Here is a 19,816-nt window from a genome sequence, read left to right as displayed (position 1 = left end):
AGGTGTACAACATAATGCCTGTGTAGCATTGTTTGTTGTTAGTAAAAGAAGAGTAAAAGAACAATAACACTAGAGTCTAATTATCCATTTGCAGAAGAAATACAGAATATTCACTGGAATACTACTCAGAAGTAAAAATGATAACCTCAATAAAAAATAAATCACAAAAAACAAATTAATCAAGAGAAAAAGAAGTAAAAATGAATGGTTTACAGCATATAACATGAATGAATCTCACAATGTTGAAGGAGGGAAATAAATTGCTTATGATTGCTTTATATAGATATTAACAAACACTCAGACAATACTGCCCATGTAATAGCCACTGTACACCATACACTTTGCTTATAATGACTCATCTAATCCTCACAATAGCCTTATCAGGTAAATTCTATTTTTCAGATTGTATTTATTTATTTATTTACTTACTTACTTATTTTAGATACAGAGAGAGAAAAAAAGAGAGAGATGGGAGAGGCAGAGGGGGAGGCTGAGGGGTAAGCAGACTCTGTGCTGAGTGCAGAGCCTGATACAGGGATTGATCCCATAACCCTGAGATCATGACCTGAGTCAAAACCAAGAGTTTGGGGTTGCCTGGGAGGCTCAGTGGTTGAGCATCTGCCTTTGGCTCAGAGTGTGATCCCGGAATCCGGATTGAGTCCTGCATCACGCTCCTTGCAGGAAGCCTGCTTCTCCCTCTGCCTGTCTCTCTGCCTCTTTCTGTGTCTCTCATGAATAAATAAAATATTTAAAAAACGAAAACAAAAACAAAAACCAAGAAAGAGTTGGACACTTAACCAAGCCACCCAGATGCCCCAAGTAAATTCTATTTTTAATCTCTATTTCATACATGAAGAAAGAGGCATGGAGAAGTAATATGCCCTAATCACATGATGGCAGAACCATTGGCATGAAAATCTGTGCTCTTAGACCCTTGACATTACAGTCTCTCAAAAATATGCAAAACTAAACAAGATAGTATTTAGGCAGATATACATAATTACCAAAACTATGAAGAAAATAGACAATAAACACAATTAAGGGAAATGTTATTGAGGGAAAGAAAGGGGGTCATAATTGGTAAAGATTCATGTGGAGACTTCAAAGTTTTAATAATGCTCTAATTCTTTTTTACTATTTTAATTCCAGTATATTAATATACAGTATTCTATGAGTTTCAGGTATACAATAATTCAACAATTCTATACATTTTATCAGTGCTTATCATAAGTATTCTCTTGATTCCCTTCTCCTATTTCACCCATGCCCCCACTGAACTCCCCTCTGGTAACCATCAGCTTGATTTCTATAGTTAAATCTATTATTTTTATCTTTTATTAATATGCTCATTTCTTTTGTTTCTTAAATTGAACAAGTGAGATCATATGGTATTTGTCTTTCTCTGACTTATTTCACTTAACATTATACCCTCTAAAAAAAAAAAAAAAAAAAAAAAACATTATACCCTCTAGATCCATCCATGTTGTTGCAAATGGAAAGATTCCATTTGTTTTCCTAGCTGAGTAATATTCCATTGTATATAACACTACATCTTCTTTATCCATTCATCTATTGTTGGCACTTGGACTGTTTCCATAATTTGGCTATTGTAAATAATGTTGTAATAAAAATAGGGGTGTATGTATCCCTCTGAATTAGTGTTTTTGTATTCTTTGGGTAAATACCTAGTAATGTGATTGCTAGATCACAGGGTAATCCTATTTTTAACTTCCTGAGGAACCTCCATACTGTTTTCCACAGTGGCTGCATCAGTATGCATTCCCACCAACAGGGTTCCCCTTTCTCCATATCCTTGCTAACAGTTTTTGTTTTTCTTTGTGTTGTTGATTTTAGCCATTCTGACGGGTGTGAGGTACTATCTCATTGTGATTTTGATTTGCATTTCCCTGATGATGAGTGATGTTGTCATCTTTTCATTTGTCTGTTGGCCATCTGTGTATCTTCTTTGGAGAAATGTCTGTTCATGTCTTCTGCCCACCTTTTAATTAGATTACTTGTTTTTTGGGGTGTTGAATTGTGTATTTTTTTTTTTTAAGATTTATTTATTTGAGAGTGTGAGAGCAGGTGCCTGCATGCAAGCAGGAGATGGGGCAGAGGGAGGAGGAATCCTCAGGCAGACTCCCTGCTGAGCACAGAGCACAATAGGGGGCTCAATCACAGGGCCCCGAGATCATGACCTGAGCTGAAATCAAGAGCTGGACGCTCAACCAACTGAGCCACCCAGGCTCCCCAGGTTTTCTATTCTGTTCCATTGATCTTTGTGTCAATATTTGTGCCAGACAATACCATTTTGATGTTTACAGTTTTGTAGCATATCTTGAAACCTAAGTTTGTGATCCCTCTAGTTTTGTTCTTCCTCTACACGACTGCTTCGGCTACTCAGCAGTAGCTGAATTTGGTTCCACACAACTCTACACGAGTTGTAGTAGTTCTTCCTCTACACTCTTCGGCTACTCAGCACCGAATTTGGTTCCACACAAATTTTAGAGTTATTTGTCCTAGTTCTGTGAAAAATGTGGTTGGTATTTTGATGGGGATTGCATCAGTCTATAGGTTGCTTTGGGTAGTATGGCCGTTTTAGTAATATTTGTTCTTCCAATCCATGAGCATGGAATGTCTGTCCCATTGCATTGTGTCATCTTCAGTTTCTTTCATTAGTGTATGATAGTTTTCAGAGTATAAACCTTTCACCTCCTTGGTTAAGTTTATTCCTAGGTATTTTCTTATCTTTGGTGTATTTCTAAATGGGACTGTCGTCTTAATTTCTCTTTCTGCTGCTTCATTATTAGTGTGTAGAAATGCAAAAGATTTCTGTATTACTGATTTTGTATCCCATTTATCAGTTCTAGTAGTTTTTTGGTTGAATCTTTACGGTTCGTTGATCAATTCTAGTAGTTTTTTGGTGGAATCTTTAGGGTTTTCTACATATAGAATCATGTCATCTGCAAAGAGTGAAGTTTTACTTCTTCCTTACTAGAAAGATGCCTTTTATTTCTTCTTGTCTCATTGCTGTAGCTAGGACTTTCAACAGTATGTTGAATAAAAGTGGGGAGAGTGGACATCCTTGTCTTGTTCCTGATCTTAAGGGAAAAGCTCCCAGTTTTTCGCCATTGAGTAGGATGTTGGCTCTGGGTTTTTCCATATATGGCTTTTTTTTATGCTGAGGTGATATTCCCTCTAAACCTGCTTCACTGAGGGTTTTTATCATGAGTGGATGTTGTACTTTGTCAAATGCTTTTTCTGCACCTATTGAAATGATCATGTGTTTTAACCCTTTCTTTTATTGATGTGATGTATCTTGTGGATTGATTTGTGAATAGTGAAGCACTCTTGCACCGCAGGATTAAATCCCATTTGATTGTGGTAAATGACTTTTTCATGTATTGTTGGGTTTGCTAATATTTTGTTGAGGATTATTTTGTCTATGTTCATGAGAGGTATTGGCCTGTATTCCCTTTTTTTTATAGTGTGTTTATCTGGTTTTGGTATCAAAGTAATGCTGGATTCACAGAATGAATTTGGAAGCTTTCCCTCTTCTGTGTTTTGGGACAGTTTGAGAAAAATAAGTATTAACTCTTCTTTAACTGTTTGATAGAATTCACCTGTGACATTGTCTGGTCCTGGACTTTTTTCTTGGGAGAATTTTTATTACTGATTTTATATTATGGCTGGTAATCAATCTGTTCAAATTTTCTATTTCTTCCTAATTCAGTATTGGGAGGTTACATGTCTGTAGGAATTTATCCATCCCTTCTAGGTTGTCCAATTTGTTGGTATCTAATTTTTCATAATATTCTCTTATAATCCTTTGTATATCTGTGTTATTGTTATTTCTCCTCTTTCATTTCTGATTTTAAGTCCTCTCTCTCTCTGTTTCTGATGAGTCTGGCTGAAGGTTTATCAGTTTTGTTGATCTTTTTGGAGAACCAGCTCCTGGTTTCATTGATCTGTTCTGGGTTTTTTTTTAAGTTTCTATTTAATTAATTTCCACTCTTTTTATTATTTCCTTCCTTCTACTGGTTTTGAGTTTCATTTGTTCTTTTTCTAGTTCTTCGAGGTGTAGGTTAGGTTGTTTGAGATTTTTTTTTTGTTGCTTCCTGAGATAGGCCTATATTGCTATAAACTTCCCTCTTAAAAATAGCTCTTGCTGCATCTCAAAGATTTTGGACCATTATGTTTTTGTTTTCATTTGTCTCTATGTATTATTTTTTTATTTCCTCGTTGACTTCTTGGCTGACCCTTTCAGTGTTCAGTAGCATGTTATTTAACCTCTATGTATCTGTATTTTTTTTTCCAGATTTTTTTTTTCTGGTTGATTTCTAGTTTCATAGTGCTGTGGTCAGAAAAGATGCATGATATGACTTCAGCTTTTTGCATTTGTTGAGACTTGTTTTGTGGCCTAATATGTGATATACCCTGGAGAATGTTCCATGTGTACTCCAAAAGAATGTGTATTCTGTTCTTTTAGAATGGAATGTTCTGAATATATCTGCCAGCTCCATCTGGTCCAATGTGTCATTCAAAGCCACTGTTTCCTTGTTGATTTCTGTTTGGATGATGTATCCACTGATGTAAGTAGGGTGTTAAAGTCCCCTATTATTGGGGACACCTGGGTGGATCAGTAGTTGAGCATCTGCCTTTGACTCAGGGTGTGATCCCAGAGTCCTGGGATCAGGTCCCGCATAAGGCTCCCCAAGGGGAGCCTGCTTCTCCCCCTGCCCTATATCTCTGCCTCTCTCTGCCTCTCTCTCTCTCTCTTTCTCATGAATAAATAATTTTTAAAGTCCCCTATTATTGTATTACTATTGATTTCTTCCTTTATATTTGTTATTAGCTGCTTTATATGTTTGAGCACTCTCTCCTGGGTCATAAATTGTTATATCTTCTTGTTGGAGTATTCCCTTCATGATTATGTAGTGTCCTTCTTTGTCTCTTGTTATAGCCTTTGTTTTAAAATCTACTTTGTCTTACATAAGTATTGCTACCCTGGCTTGCTTGCTTGCTTTCTTTTTTTTTTTTTTAAGATTTTATTTATTTATTTATTTGACAGGGAGAGAGAGAAAAGGAAAAGGAGAGAGAGAGCACGTGCCAGATAGCACAAGCAGGGGGAACAGCAGCAGAAGAAAAAGAAACAGGATTCCTGCTGATCAGGGAACCAGATGTGGGGCTCAATTCCAGGACACCAGGATCATGACCCACTGGGATCATGACCCAAGCTGAAGATAGATCCCTAACTGACTGAGCCACCCAGGTGCCTCCCTGGTATCTTTTCACATCCATTTTCATGATAAATGCTTTCCCATCCCTTCTCTTTCAATTTGCATGTGTCCTTAGGTCTGAAGTGAGTCTCTCATAGGCAGCATATAAATGGGTCTTGTTTTTTATGCATTCTGTCACCCTATGTCTTTGGAGTGTTTACTCCATTTATATTCAAAGTAATTATTGTTAGGTATGTACTTAATGCCGTTTTGTTACTTATTTTATGGTTGCTTTTGTAGTTCTCTGTTCCTTTCTTCTCTTGCTATCTTCTCTCATGGTTTGCTAGCTTTCTTTAACAATATACTTGGATTTCTTTCTCTTTATTTTTTGTATATTTATTGCTGGTTTTTGATTTGTGGTTATCATTAGCGTAGATAACCTCTTAGGCACATAACAATCTATAGTAAGTTGATGGTCACTTAAGTTTAAAACTATTCCTTACTACCCACCCCCCCCACCATGTCTTAGGTATATGGTGTCATACTTTGCATCCTTTATTTTGCAAATCCCTTGATGATTTTTAAAGATATACTTAATTTTACTGCTTTGGTCCTTCCTACTTTTACTCCTGCTTATGGTCTTTCCTTTCCGCTCAAAGACTCCCATTTAACATTTCTTGTAGAGCTAGTTTAGTGATCATGGATTCCTTTAACTTTTGTTGGGGAAACTCTTTTATCTCTCCTGTTCTGAATAACAGACTTGCTAGAAAGAGTATTCTTGGCTGGGTTTTTTTTTTTTTTTCTTCCCCTTTTAGCACTTTAAATATATCATGCCATTCCCTTCTGGTCTGCAAAGCTTCTGAGGAAAAATCAGCCGACAGCATTATGGGGTTTCCCTTGATTGTGGCTGTGTTCTTTTCTTTCCTGCCTTTAAAATCCTCTCCTTATCACTCCTTTTTGCCATTTTAATTACTATGTATCCTCCGTGGGTTGATTTTTTTGGGGGCTCTCTGTAACTTCCTGGATCTGGATTTGTTTCCTTCCCCACATTTGGGAAGCCATCAGCTATTATTTCTTCAAATAAATTTCCTGTCCCCCTTTCTCTTTCTTCTCTTTCTGGGATCCCTATAATGCAAATGTTAAGTAATGTTCTTAAGCTGATCTGGAGATGCACATGTTTTCATTTCATTGTGCTCTACACCCTGCATTATATTTTTTTGGATATATCAACTACTTTATAATTCTTTTGGGTATATTAACTATTTTATAATTTCAATTAAGTGGAAAGCAAGTCATATAAAATCCTTCCTGAAGCTGAGGATAGAATTGGCAAGTATAGAAACATAAATACATACTCACACATAATCAAGAGACATCTAATAAACAGTAAAAAAAATAAATCACTGGGGCATCTGGGTGGTGAAGTAGTTAAGTGACCAACTCTTGGTTTCAGCTCGGTTGTCAGATCAAGTCCCACATTGGGGCACCACTCAAGTGTTAAGTCTGCTTCAGATTCTCTCTCTCTCTCTCTTTGCCCCTCCCACTTGTGCTCCCTCTCTCAAATAAATACATAAATCTTAAAAAAGAAAAAAAAAAGAAAAATCACACGTAGTTATAAAAGTCTCATTTCTATTAAAAAAAATAATAAAGTCACTGAAATGTAGTCTGTCCAGCCAAAATCTGGAATGGATCAAAGGCTTTTGAATGGCCTTTATGGTTAGAACTCTTAGAGAAATGGGAACTTTTCTTCTAGAGCCTTTCTCCCCCTCCTACATTATATTTGTTTGCTTTTCTTTGTTCTATAGTCACAACTCCATCTCTAACTTTTATATACATTTATATACAAGAGGGGCCTCTTGCATATAAATTGTAAGGAAAAATGGACAAGAATATGCTTTAGAAAGTTTACTATGAAAAAAGAATCAACAACCCAAAACTATAGCACAAATTTTATATACATAGGAGATATGAAAGACACACTCAGGAAACTTGATCCTGACATTAAGATTGTTTCCTTATAAGAAAAACAAACAAAAGAACTAACTTAGCTGAAATGGTAAAATTACTCTGATTTTTACAATAGCATTAATTAGCTCCAAATGTAGTAATTTATAAACTAAAATATAAAACCATAGGTATCATTTTGAACACATGAAAAACAAAAGTAATCTCATGTATTTCCTCAGATTAGCTCAACTTCTTTTTTTCAGGAGACTCTAATCTCACAGGGTTATTTTAAAGATAGCACTAGGGATGCCTGGGTGGCTCAGTGGCTGAGTGTCTGTCTGCCTTTGGCTCAGATTGTGATCCCAGGTCCCAGGATTGAGTCTCACATTGGGTTCCCCACAGGGAGCCTGTTTCTCCCTCTGCCTATATCTCTGCTTCTCTGTGTCTCTCATGGAAAATAAATAAAAATCTTTATAAATAAATAAATAAATAAAGCACTAAAAGCAAAAGTCACATAAATTCAAAATTATATTGGGAATACTTTAAATCATCCATATAGTATTACACTATCTTGCAATAAATCCAACACAACCAGAGATTTTTCCTAGTATGGAACAGTTTGCTACTTTCAACTGAACACAGTTAAAGTAGCTGGCTTATGCTTAGGAGCTATGCCATGAGAAAAGCATCTACCTAGTACCACAATCACATAGCATCCTTATACTATGGGAGGCACAAAAACACTGTAGAGAAGAAAATCATGGAATAGAATGGCAAAAAGAATCTAAATTTAAATTTAATTGCTTTTTTTTTTTTTAATTAAGATTTTATTTATTTGACAGAGAGAGAGAGAGAGCACAAGTAGGCAGAGCTGCAGGCAGAGGGAAAGGGAGAAGCAGGCCTCTCGCTGAGCAGAAAGCCTGACATGGGCCTGATCCCAGGACCTTGGGATCATAACCTAAGCCAAAGCAGATGCTTAACCAACTGAGTCACCCAGGTGCTCCAATTTAACTGCTTTTAATTTTACTATTCCCTGAACAAGGATGGATGAACGTGAATATATACAATTCTACTGTATTATTCCTCACATTTGTATTCCAGAATTCTACAGGGAAAGTTATGAGAAAAAAATGCACTGATTGTCCATCTGCCAAAAATATGTTTTTGTTCACTCACTAAAATTTAAGCTAAAAATGCTGTATTAAACCATCATTACCTTAAAGTAGAATATTGTACCACAAGCATAAAGTTTTCATTTTTGGATTTTTCTTTCTTTGGTTTCTATTTCTTAGGATGTGTAATGTGCTTTCAAGTTATAAATGACATTTAGAGTGAAGAAAAATCCGTCTTTCAAAATTTTTAAAGATTTTATTTAAGAGAGAGAAAGAGTGTGAGCTAGAGAGGGAGAGTGAGTGAGGGAAGAGAAAGCATGAGTGAGGGGGAGAGGAAGATGGAGAAGACAACTCCCTGCTGAGCAGGGAGCCCAACACAAAGCTTGATCCCAGGGTCTTGGGATCATGACCTGAGCCAAGGGCAGATGCTTAACCAACTAAGCCACCCAGGTGCCCCCCAAATTTTTTATCTCATCAAGTAAGTAAAAACAATGTAAGGAATCTTAGACTCTCCGCATGGCCAAAGGATTCAGCAGTAGGTCATCTAGTCAATCTCCTATTCAATCAATGAATCCTAAGAATTCTGGAGTACATTAAATAATGGTCTAACTGGCATAATTTGTCTAACAGGAAACAATTTATAACTTATTAAGTTGTATCACTGGCTCAATGTTCCACTTAGGCACTGAGCCAAATGAACAGCAACAAACTATAGCTTCATCACTAATAGTAAAATAAAAATGCCTAATACTAAACTTACAGGATTAATAACATTCAATTTTTAATGAATGGTGAACTGTTCAGGTTTGCAATAAAAATTAATTTACAAACAGATTCATGGAAAGGTAGAAAGAACAAAGGGCTGGTTTTGTTTTTTTTAATCCCACTTCCCAAAAGAAATATTCATTAAGTTCCTATATATACATAGGGAGTCAGTGAATTTGTTTTTTTTTTTTTTTTTTTAATTTATTTATTCAGAGAGAGAGAGAGAGACTGAGGGTCAGAGACACAGGCAGAGGGAGAAGTGGGCTCCATGCAAGGAGCCTGATGCAGGACTCGATCCTGGGTCTCCAGGATCAGACCCCCGGCTGCAGGCGGCACTAAACCGCTGCGCCACTGGGGATGCCCTGAATTTGAAATTTGTTGATATTCCAGTTCAACTTTTTTTTTTTTAATAGGCTATTTATGTTAGGGTATCCTGCATAGAATAATATCTTATTTTAAGAACAATTTTAAGAAAATTAGAATATCTAATTTTAAGAACAGATCATTCTAATTTTTAAATAGCTAAAACTAAAAACTATTCTCTTTTATCAGACCAGAGGTTTAAAAACAACAAACTAATCTCGGCTATCCTGAAGATTGGTATTTGAGAAGGGAATACTGTTGCAGTTTGAATGTCAAAACTTTCCAGCCACATACTCCCAAGCCCTGATTGCCATTTAGACCATGTGTTCTTGACCAGGGCATCGTACATCCTAAAAGCTCTTAAGATTTAGCAATACCCTAAGATTATGTAGAAATTTGAATGTGCATGTGTCTATGTACTTTCTGGGCCAGACTGTTTAACTTTCATCAGAATCTCAAAGGATACTGTAACTACCAAAAATTTAAGAACCGTGGATTTAAACAGTATTTCATGATCCTTATCTATCATCTGACTTTAAATTTCAGTTTCTGCCTTTCTCATTTCATTTTATTTTTAAATTTTATTTATTTACTCATGAGAGACTGAAAGAGAGGCAGAGACAAACAGGCAGAGGGAGAAGCAGGCTCCCTGCGGGAAGTCTGATGGAGGACTGGATCCCAGGACCTGGGATCACGACCTGAGCCAAAGGCAGATACTCAACCACTGAACCGCCCAGGTGCCCCTCTGCCTTCCTCATTTTAATCTTCCCACTCATCTTGCCCACAAAATTCTTTCTTTGGTCTTGATATGTGGCTTCTTTATTCACTCTTGAGAGACAGTAAGGGAAAACTAGAGCTTCATAAAATTAGGAAAGAACCTATCTACTTAAAACTGCAGTCAAAGGTGGTTTAAAAAAACTGAAACTGTAATATTAAAGAAACCTTTTTTAAAAAGCTTTCTGAGAACTTTGTCTTTCAGTTAGTTATGCAACCAATTTTATCTTTTAGTTGATCTTGCCTTTGAATTGAGAAAACAATTGGTGAACTGAATTTGCAATTCAGCTATCTTCACCTTTGCCTTTTAAGGCATGTTAAGACTTAACATAAAACTATACATGACCGCCCCTAAAAAAAAGTACCATCACCCCTAACCCCACAATACAAATATACATGAGTAACTTCATTAAATGTTATTCCTTCAAGAATTAAACCTTCACTTATAAAACAAAATGGTTTTCCTCTGATATAGCAAGGACTGATTTAGCAAGGAACATCCTGATGAAAAAGGGCAGAATTGCTGAGAATGCTAGCCTACTTTTACATTGACTTCCCTCCTCTAAGCATCTGTTAAGTGTGGGATGAGAAAAAGGTGCTGGAATCTGGAGAGGCAGACTAGAATAAAAATATATTTGGTTCCAAGATTTTAAAAGAGAGAGACAGAAATGTCACTGGAAAAATTATAGAAATAAGAAGGTTAAAAACAGCTCTGCTCCCCTTTACTGACAAATAACTTCACATATTTTCTGTACACATCATCTCTTCAATTCTTTAACCCTCTGTGATCTGACTCTCTTTCCCTCACAATCCTCTCTCCTTATCCAAGTCATTAACACAAGACTTGGAAATTGGTCCATGGCTCTTTATCTCTACCACAGTCCAAAACAACTTTGCCTCTTATCTGACTAGTTATAAGCCTTCCTCTGATCAACTGTGTACAAAGTAGTCAGTGTAATTTTTTACAATGTAAAATGGATCATAGCACTGCATAACAGTTCCATGGCTTTCTAACACATATTCAAATTAAATACAAACTCTCAGCACTTGAGAATTCAGTATGGCACAATAATTCAACATTGCCCAAGAAAAAAGTGCTCGGTAGAGAGCCCAGCAGACCACAAATGCTGAGTAAATGTTAGCATATTAAGGTATAGCTCCTGACTGCCTCTCTTGCCTTGAGGTGACACTCTCCCCAGCTATGAGCCTTTCAGTTACCTAAAAGCTCTTTCCCACTTGGGGCCTGCTATTTATTTACCTCTGTCTGTAATGCTTTTCTCTCAGACTCTTCACTAACTTCTGTCTTGCACTCATACATTAAGTCTCAACCTAAATGTCTTCCCGTTGATGAAGGCTTCTTTTTTCTTCTTTGTAAATGGTATTCTCTGTTATTCTATATTGTACTACTCTTTTTATTTTCTTCACAATGCTTATATTTTGTAAATTTTTTTGTTTCATTGGTTAAATTCTTGAACATTACCAGATGACTGAGCTTCGATCCAATAAATTCTCTAACTTGCTTAATGTATAAGAATCAATGGATTCTCTTCTTTCTATCCAAAAACATAAGTATACCTCCTCTTATCAACAAGCTAAAAAATTGGTCACTAATATAAATATGCCACAGCCCACGCTATGATTCATTATATGTACACACTTCCCTTAATTGTTAAATAAATAAAACTCTGTGTTCAACAACATATTACACTAAGTGCTGGAAGAAGAGGAATCACGATGAGAAACTAAAGATTATTTCCACCCTTAAGGTCTTGAATGACGTAAGTGTAGGATAGGAAAGACAAAAAAGAGGAGCATTTCAAGTAGGGGATGGGGCAGAATGAACAGTCATGATAGATACGTAAAAATGTATACTTCACCAAAACTAAGATATCAGAGATTGCAAGATATGTTGCACTAAGAAAAAGATTCTAGGGATCCCTGGGTGGCGCAGCGGTTTGGCGCCTGCCTTTGGCCCAGGGCGCGATCCTGGAGACCCGGGATGGAATCCCACATCGGGCTCCCGGTGCATGGAGCCTGCTTCTCCCTCTGCCTGTGTCTCTGCCTCTCTCTCTCTCTGTGACTATCATAAATAAATAAAAATTAAAAAAAAAAAAAAGATTCTGCCAACATTAATTTTTTTGCCAACATTAATTATTAATAGTTCATTAACTGTGAAATATCATCAGTAGTAAGATGCATACCAATAGGAAGGATGGATCCGTTTCAGAGATATTGAATTGTAAGGAAAAGAGGAAGAGGAGAAAGGAAAAGAGAAGGAGAAAAAGGGGAAGAAAAGAAAAATGTTATTAATGTAAAACCAGTCTTCTTTTTTTTTTTTTTAAGATTTTATTTATTTATTCATGAGAGACACAGAGAGAGATAGAGAGAGGCAGAGACACAGGCAGAGGGAGAAGCAGGCTCCATGCAGGGAGCCCAACGTGGGACTCGATCCTGGGTCTCCATCCTGGGTCTCCAGGATCACACCCGGGGCTGCAGGCAGCGCTAAACTGCTGTGCCAACGGGGCTGCCCTAAAACCAGTCTTCTAAGAGTCTCAAAAAGTCTCAGTGATATGGAATATTAGTTATTCACTGAAGTTTCTGATCAGGAAGAGGAGAAAAAAAACCCTAAAAAGAGAGTTCATAGAGCAACCCATACTTTTTAAATTGTTTTCATTTGCCTTGCATATCTTTGCCTTTCCCCTTATTTTTAGTTTTTGTTTTTGTTTTTTTTATTTATGATAGTCACACACAGAGAGGCAGAGACATAGGCAAAGGGAGAAGCAGGCTCCATGCACTGGGAGCCCGACGTGGGATTCGATCCCAGGTCTCCAAGATCGCGCCCTGGGCCAAAGGCAGGCGCTAAACCTCTGTGCCACCCAGGGACCCCTATTTTTAGTTTTTTTTTTTTTTTTTTTTTTTTTTTTTTAGTTTTTCTAAATCACTTTGTACACCTCTTATATACAGCATAGACCCGAGCTGTATATAAGAGGTGTATGCTCAACCCGAGCCATCCAGGTGTCTTGCTCTGTGATCCAAACTGAAAATCCTGGGTTTTTTGAAAACTGTGTTAAATATAATTAAAAAAAAATATTTTAAAATCCATGTACTTCAAAACTCCTAATTGACTTGTGAATCACAGGCTGTGGCCTTAAAACGCAAGTATAGGGATGCCTGGGTGGCTGGGTGGTTGAGCGCCTGACTTTGGCTCAGGGCCTGATCCCAGGATGCCGGGATTGAGTCCCACGTCAGGCTCCCTGCATGGAGCCTGCTTCTCCTTCTGCCTGTGTCTCTGCCTCTCTCTCTCTCTCTCTGTGTGTGCCCCTCATGAATAAATAAAATCTTAAAAAAAAAAAAAGAAAATATTAAAACATAAAAAAAGCAAGTATAACTGAAAATTACAATAGCAAATTAAAAATATTAAATACATATAGTAAAAATAATGAGGGGTGCCTGGGTAGCTCAGTCAGTTAAGCATCTGACTCTTGATTTCGGCTTAGGTCACAATCTAGCGATTGTGGGATCAAACCCTGTGTTGGCCTCTATGCTAAGCATGGAGCCTGCTTGGGATTTTCTCTCTCTCCCTCTCCCTCTGCTCTTCCTCCTCTAAAAAAAAAAAAAGTAATAATAATAAAAATATTCCATCTCAAACCTCATGAGCCACTTATAAATGTATAGCTTTAAATGCTTAGAGGGGTGCCTGGGTTCAATTCAGGTCACGGTCTCAGGCTGTGGGATTGAGCCCACATCGGGCTCCACACTCCAGCAGAGTCTGCTTGTCCCTCTCCCTCTGCTCTTCCTCCCATCCCTCACTGTTCACTAGCTCGCTCTCCCTCAAATAAAAATAAGTAAAACTTTTTAAAAAATGCTTATGTTAGAGTGATCTTGAGCCTTCAGGAGAAAGATGGTAAGTCCCTGGAAGCTGAGTATTCTGTGTGGTGTGCAAGGAGGCCAAGCTCTGTTTCTCCAAATTCCAGTGGTCAGATCTGCTCATGTTTCAGCATTTCTCCAGGAACCTGCCCCAGGATGGTATAGAACACAGTACATTCACCTGTCACCCAACCACTATTCTGGTTCTAAGGCTGCATCTCTCCACTGGACTGGTGAAAGAGTTGTCAGTGTTTTGCTCCTGGGCCTAATTCCAGCTGCTTATTTAAAACTGGCTCTGCAATGGACTACTCCCTGCCTGCAGCCCTCACTCTCCACAATCACTGGTGCCTTGACAAGTGATTACTATGTTCAAGGGGATGCTTTGCAGAAAGCAAACACAGGTATTTTGGCATTCTCAGCTTTAACCTTTGCTGGGCTTTGTTATTTCAACTATCAAGATGTGGGCCAGGCTAGGAAAACTCTGATCTTTTTGACTTAATACCTTGAAAATTGATTGTACATCTCTTAGCCTCTGCTCTATCATGCCATTCAACTTGCAATAAGGAAGAAATAACAGGGACACCTGGATGGCTCAGGTTGAGCATCTGCCTTCATCTCAGGGTGCAATCACGGGGCCCAGGATCAAGTCCCACATCCAGCTCCTTGCGGGGAGCCTGCTTCTGCCTTATGTCTCTGCCTCTTTCTCTGTGTCTCATGAATAAACGAAACCTTAAAAAAAAGGGGGGGGGGAGGATAACAGGTAAGTCCATTGATGAGATAAACCTCTTCTCCTAATCACCTGGCTCTTTTTTAGAATTTAGTCTTTGAGGAAAAGGTTTAAGAGGAATTGTATCCCAGAAATTTGGAGACTGGGTGCCTTACTCTGATGAGTTTACGGGGTTGTCTCTCAGCTTCTCACAAGACTCACAGCATAACTATTATGTATGAGCTTTTATCTGTTAGTTTATCAAATTCTAAAAGAGAATTCAGTTTTATTACTATCAATACCTGATCAAACTTCTGTATTTGTCCTGGGAATGACAGAGAAAGGGAAAGCCTGTTAATTCATAAATAAGGACTTTGTAGAAAATTAATGGTTAATTTTTGAAAATTTCCCTCTGTCCAGTCATACCAGTTACTGATGGTTATGTGTCCTAGGCAAACTTTAAAATTAGGAAATACTGATATTTCACACATTATTAACTTCTAAATCCTGCAAAGAAGAACCTGGAAAGCTTCTGAGTATAGAGAAGATCAATGTAGGGAATAGGTCCCCTCATATATGTATCAGAGTACTATAGATTCTAAACCAAGACTTAATCCTCAAATGTGTTTACTTTTTCTAAAATAATATCTACAAATACAAAACTAAGTAATAAACTGTTATTTTCCCACTATTGAAATCTGATGTTAAAATGTATTCTATGAAAATAGTTATTTTAAAAAATAAAATGCTATATAATAAAAAATAAAAATATAAAATATAAATAAATAAAAATGATTGTTAGAAAAAAGCCTAACAATTGGTGAGCTAAGCATCTATCTGAAGGAGTCAGAAAAAGAAAAAAGAAAATCCAAAGAAATTAGAATAAAATTCTACTTCCAGTAACACATTAAACTAGATTATTCACCCAATTCTCTCACTGAAAACAGCTAAAAGTGATGGGTAAAATTTTATTTCAAAAAATATTAAAAACACTGAAGAGATGACAAGATCAATAAGGAATAACCAGAACAAAATCTATGAGAAAGCAGAAACTCAGAGTTAAGTGGCACAATGAAATAGTTTTTATCTTGCATACATCTGCCTAACTCATCAAGTTAAGCTTCAATTTTGATAATCTCTTGGGAGAAAAGAGAAATCAAAGAATAAGACCTACCCAACATCGAAAATCTAACAGGAGACTCTCCATAAAACTGGGCCCCCCATTCACTCTTCTCCTGAGTATGAAACTTTTGAATGGGGGCCCCCCACCACCACCCCCCATTCAAAAGTTTCATACTCAGGAGAAGAGTGAATAGGAAAAGTAAGCCCAGTCCATCCCTTCATCACCAAAGGACAAGCAAATTTGTCCTAATGCAGAAGAGAACAAGGATTCCTAAGAGGTTGTAAAGACAAGCAAGCCCACATGCATATTTGCAATCCAAAGTCACCCCATTAGTGTAGCCTAAAACCTTAAGGGATAAATTCAGTCACCAAATTGCAGTACCCTGAGGTTTTGGAGAGCGGCAAAGAGAACTAAAGGTTCGTTCGTTTCTTTCCTTCTTTCTTTCTTTCTTTCTTTCTTTCTTTCTTTCTTTCTTTCTTTCTTTCTTTCCATTCATTCATTCATTCATTCATTTATGATACACATAGAGAGAGAGAGAGAGAGAGAGAGAGAGAGAGGCAGAGACACAGGAGGAGGGAGAAGCAGGCTCCATGCTGGGAGCCTGACGAGGGACTTGATCCGGGGACTCCAGGATCGCGCCCTGGGCCAAAGGCAGGAGCTAAACTGCTGACCCACCCAGGGATCCCCTAAAGGTACCCTCTTAAAGCAATGTGTTTCCTTCTTGGGCTCCAGAGAAGAACCATAAATAATTTTTCCAGGGAAAATAAGCAATTTACAGTAAAAGTCTCACCCAGGACAAATAAAAAGAAAACCTATACCTAGGCACAGCATACAAAACTTCAGAAAACTAAAACTAAAGAGTTCAAAAGCAGCCAGAGGTTTAAGAAAAAAAAAAAAGGACACATTCACTTAAGTGAACAACTATTAGGTAGCCAATTTATCAAGAGCAACAATGGAAACCAAAACAGAGTGGAATTATTTCTTCCAGTGACTACAAAAATACTGCCAGCCCATAATTTTATACCTAATGAAATATCTATCAAAAAAAGTGATATAGGCTTCAGACAAAATAGCTGAGAGTTTACTACAGAAAATCCTACTAAAGAGAATTCTAAAGAAAAAGAAATTCTCCAAAAAAGAAAGAAGTGATCCAAATGGAAAAATCTGAAATTCCGGAGGAATCAAGAGCACACAAAGTTGGAACGGACATCAAATTCAGAGGCTCACTGTCACCATTTTCTGCCATATAGACTGAAGAATAGAAAAGGCAGTTGACAACAAGAAAAGAGGAAGACTCAAAGGAAAGAGAAATAAAGTCCCAGTAAGCACTGTAAGCCCCTGGGTCCTGATTCTCAAGTTCTACTGAAATCCTGTTCTGAAAATATGAGATACCCTAAAGTCCCTACCTTAGATTCTGCTTTTCACTTAAAAGGTGTGTAAAGGAGGGCAGCCCAGGTGGCTCAGCGGTTTAGCACCACCTTCAGTCCAGGGCCTGATCCTGGAGTCCCGGGATTGGTCCCACGTCAGGCTCTCTACATGGAGCCTGCTTCTCCCTCTGTCTGTGTCTCTGCCTCTCTCTCTCTCTCTGTTTCTCATGTATAAATAATTTTTTTTTAAGTGTGTAAAGGAGAAAGGCCAAAAATTAATGAAACAGAAAACATATAGAGAAAAATCAAAGTCAAGCATGGTTTTTTTTTTTTTTTTAAAGCATGGGTTTTTGATAAAGCTAAGAAAATTTATAAACCCTCTAATATAATTGATGAAGGAAAATAGAAGTCACAAAAAATATTAGGAATAAAAAAGAATACTAAGCAGAAATTTAAAAGATAAGGAAAAAATGCTTTAAACAACTTTATGCCAAATACTTTAAAAACCCAGACAAAATGATTCCTGAAAAATTTTTTTCTAAAAACTGCCCTAACTAGAAACAGAAATTTTAAATAAAACCATTTAGAAAACTGAATACATACCTCCGAAAAAAAAAAAAAATACTAAGCCCACACACTCTCCCCACAATACTAAGAGTCGAACAGAAGTTCAACCAAACTTTGAAGAAACAGATCATTTCAGTCTTACATAAACCCTTAGAGGAGGCAGGGCAGTAGGAAGAAATAGTTCCCAATTCATTCTTTGAGGCCAGTATAATCTGAATACCAAAATCAAACAAAGATAACATAAGAAATATAATTATAGGCCAATATCACCTATGAACATAGATGTAAATATCCTAAATGAAAAGATAATAAACTAAATCTACTCGTATATGAAAAAAGACCAACATATTAAGTTTGGTTCATTCCAGCAATGCAAGGGTTAATTCAACATTTAAAAATCTAATAAATTTTGAGGCACCTATGTAGATCAGATGATTAAGAGTCTGCCTTCGGCTCAGGTCATGATCTCCGGGTCCTAGGATCGGGGCTCCATATTGAGCTCCCCAAGTGGGGAGTCCACTTCATCTCCTCTCCTGCCTCTCCCCTCTGCTTGTGTGCTCTCTCTCTCTCTCTCAAATGAATAATGAATACATAAAATCTTTTTTTTAAAAATTTTTAATTAAAAAAAAGAAAATCTAAAAAAAAAAAAAAAGAAAGAAAAGAAAATCTATGTCATTCACTACCTTAACAGAATACGGAAGAACTACCATATATGATTCCTCTCACAAGTACAGAAAAACTGATAAAATTTATTTTTTTTCTGATAAAATTTAATACTCATTCTTCACACACCAAAAAATAGCCAACTAGCAACAGAAAGGTCTTTAACCTATAGAGTATCAAAAATCTACAGCAAACATTATTCTTAATGTTAAAACATAAGAAGCCGGGAACCCTGGGTGGCGCAGCGGTTTGGCGCCTGCCTTTGGCCCAGGGCGCGATCCTGGAGACCCGGGATCGAATCCCACATCGGGCTCCCGGTGCATGGAGCCTGCTTCTCCCTCTGCCTGTGTCTCTGCCTCTCTCTCTCTCTGTGTGTGTGTGACTATCATAAAGAAATTTTAAAAAAATTAAAAAAAAAATGATTAAAACATAAGAAGCGTTTGCCTTTAAAAATTAAGTGCAGCATTAGGAATGCCCACTATTAACACTTGTTTTGAATACTGTACTGGAATTCCTAACTAGCACAGTAAGGCAAAAAGAGAAAAGATGTAAATATTGGACAGGAAGACACAATTTGCATTCAAAGTATTTTAACAAAACAATTTAGTAAGGTGACTGAACACAGACCTACATTCTATACCAAAAAAAGCTTACATCAGCAAATAAAAATGGAAAGAAAAACAAGTGGAAAAATATACTATTTACAGTAGTAACAAGAAATAAGTTATCTAATAATTCAAAGAGAAGACATGAGAGAGCTTTATGAAGAGAAAAGAAAAAACTTTGCTGAGAGATATTTTTAAATATTTAAATAACTAGAAATATACCATGTTCAAGGATAGGAAGGCTCAGTATGATAAAGAGAATTAAATGCATGTGTACATTAAAAGTTATAAAGATCTTTAAAAAATAAGTTACAGAGATCTTAGGCCCATATATAAGTCATTTTATTTGTATATTTTTTAAAGATTTTATTTACTTGAGAGACAGAGAGACAGTACAAGCAAGGGGAAGAGCACAGGGAGAGGGATAAGCAGACTCTCAGCTGAGCAGGGAGCTGAAAAAGGAGCTTAATCCCAGGATCTAAGCCAAAGTCAGATGCTTAAGGGACTGAGCCACCCAGGTGTCCTAGAAGGCAAGTCCTATTTTAAGATAACAGTTTGGAATATTTGTGTAACTTGACTCAAATCACTTCCATTTATGAGTATTTTTGCAATTGTTATAGACTTCTTGGTCACTAATCACAGACATTTTACTTTAAATTGTAGTAAGAGTGGATATGGCACTTTAAAATTCTTACAGTTGCAATAAACAAGTATGATTGAAGAGTACATGATCAATGT

At 37.0% G+C, this 19,816-nt stretch overlaps 1 protein-coding gene and 1 pseudogene across 7 annotated transcripts in view; one reads left to right on the top strand and one right to left on the bottom strand.

Moving 5' to 3' along the window:
* Positions 1 to 19,816, bottom strand: part of NUMB (NUMB endocytic adaptor protein) — a 161,991-nt gene that overhangs the window by 78,317 nt on the left and 63,858 nt on the right. The gene's annotated exons all lie outside the window — the stretch shown is intronic.
* LOC121493019 lies at positions 13,753 to 14,726 on the top strand (annotated as a pseudogene).

Source organism: Vulpes lagopus, chromosome 6 (genome assembly GCF_018345385.1).
Source record: "Vulpes lagopus strain Blue_001 chromosome 6, ASM1834538v1, whole genome shotgun sequence".
Classification (NCBI taxonomy): Eukaryota; Metazoa; Chordata; class Mammalia; order Carnivora; family Canidae; genus Vulpes; species Vulpes lagopus.
Note: the sequence above shows the minus strand (reverse complement) of the source record. Positions and strands in the feature narration are given on the sequence as shown.